This window comes from Suricata suricatta, chromosome 3 (assembly GCF_006229205.1).
Source record: "Suricata suricatta isolate VVHF042 chromosome 3, meerkat_22Aug2017_6uvM2_HiC, whole genome shotgun sequence".
NCBI classification, from domain to species: Eukaryota; Metazoa; Chordata; class Mammalia; order Carnivora; family Herpestidae; genus Suricata; species Suricata suricatta.
The window spans coordinates 76910795-76912753 of record NC_043702.1 but is presented as its reverse complement, the minus strand read 5'-3'; the positions used below and the strand labels follow the sequence as shown (position 1 = coordinate 76912753).

At 35.9% G+C, this 1959-nt stretch overlaps 1 non-coding gene across 1 annotated transcript; it reads left to right on the top strand.

The window, feature by feature from the left end:
- Window positions 1–1214: 1214 nt before the first annotated feature.
- LOC115288818 lies at window positions 1215–1318 on the top strand. The gene has a single exon (XR_003907208.1). It is a non-coding gene; the product is annotated as a U6 spliceosomal RNA (small nuclear RNA).
- The last annotated feature ends 641 nt before the right edge of the window (window positions 1319–1959 follow it).

Here is a 1959-nt window from a genome sequence, read left to right as displayed (position 1 = left end):
ACAGGCTCTTTCTTCCCTGGGGCAGGATTAGGCAAAATTTGTGTCATGTAGTTTATCTGCCAGGATCTCTGTTCGAAAGTGGAATGGAGAATCTTGAATGCTATAAATAATACAGCTGCAATGGCAGACACATCTGGTGCCCCCAACTCCTTTTAGAAGGCATTCATGTCTAGATTTTGCTACAAGACCTATGGTGGGCTTTATCGAGGCACTTTATGACTGTGCTTTTGAAAATGTTTCCCTCTAGTCATCATTATGAGGTTATGTATTAGGTAATGTCTTGAAAAATGGCCAGAGGGCTAAAGTGTCAGCTTTACAGCTCACATACCTGAAAATAACAATGTTGGTTTATTATTTTTATTTGACAATATCTTAGGAATGTCTCATAAACAGAAATTAATAGTGACAACTCTGTCTCTGTACACAACCCTACCCTACCAACTCATAATGCTAAGTAAAGCCAAGGCCACTAACTGAATACTTTGTAGAATTCCTCTCCCATCTAAGATACACTCCTGGACTCTTTTGTCTCTGCCATCAGAGTCAACTTCAGTTACCCAAGTTTCAATAAAATCCACAGATAATCCTCCATTTATATGTTTTTTAAAGAATTCAACCTCTCTTCCCATCTTATCTTCTATCAACATTTCCAATAAGCAACAGAGATAGGAGTTGGTATATCTGGTCCCCAAGACAAAAGACTGGCTGGAAATGTGAGAATGCTAGCAAAGAAATGACCAAAGCATTTTGAAACCACATATATAGTTTTGATTGATAACTTATCTTTCTTTTTATTTAAACTTTTATATGTGGGAGCCAATTCTAACTGCTATTTTTTTTTTTAATTTAAGAAGTTACTAACAAATGAAGAAAACAACATAATGTCTGCACATTCTGGATTTTAAAAGCCTTCATTTGTGGGGGAGGGGCACGTTGGCGACCAGTCAGTTGAGCGTCCAACTCTTGATTTGGGTTCAAGTCATGATCCCAGGGTTATGATAGAGCCCCCCATTGGGTTCCATGCTGGGAGTGGAGCCTACTTAAGATTCACTCTCCTCTCCTTCTGCCCCTCTCCCTAGCTTGCATTACTCTCTCTCTCTCTTCTCAAAAAAAAAAAAAAGAAAGAAAGAAAGAAAGAAAAAGAAAGAATCAATGTAGGTTGGTCTTATACAGAAATCACTCCAGCAAGCATTACCTTCAAACATAAAGTTTGAATGCTTGCTTCGGCAGCACATATAACTAAAGTTGGAATTACACAGAGTATTAGCATGGCCCCTGCCCCAGGATGGCGTGCAAATACAAAGTTTGATCTCTTTTCCAGATGAACACATTCCAGACTTGTTAAACGAAACAATATTAATCATTAAATACAAATTAAGCATATTCTACATACAAAACATCATTCCATGTTTAAAAAATTTAAAGTAGTATCTCTATAGTCCTTGATTCTGTCATTGAGTATATACATATATATGTGATATCCGTGGGCCCTCAACAAAACTGTGTAATGCTCTTCTACTACACTAATCAAATTATTCATTTTCATGAATGTCTGCTAGAGGTTACAATTTTAGGTTATATTCTCTTTTTCTATATCCAGTGCCTCATAGACATAGATGATTCACATGAGGTAATTAATATATGTTTTTTGAATAAATAACCACTCATATCTATGTATAATAGATATACGTGTGCAATACATGTATATATGTACTATAGTATAGATACATAGATATACACACACATAGACACAAGTTATTGATTATTTATGTGAAATTTGGTGTGTATGTAAAATTAGAAGTAAATGACAAGTGTAGTATAATATTTCCATCATTCCAGTGTTGAGCAAATAAAGCCATGCTCAATGTGTCCTGTGATATCACACAAGTGCAAGTGGAAACCTGTAAGATACGTAGGTGGGAACTGGTTTGGTCAATGTTTCAGCTGAATTTATGGAAT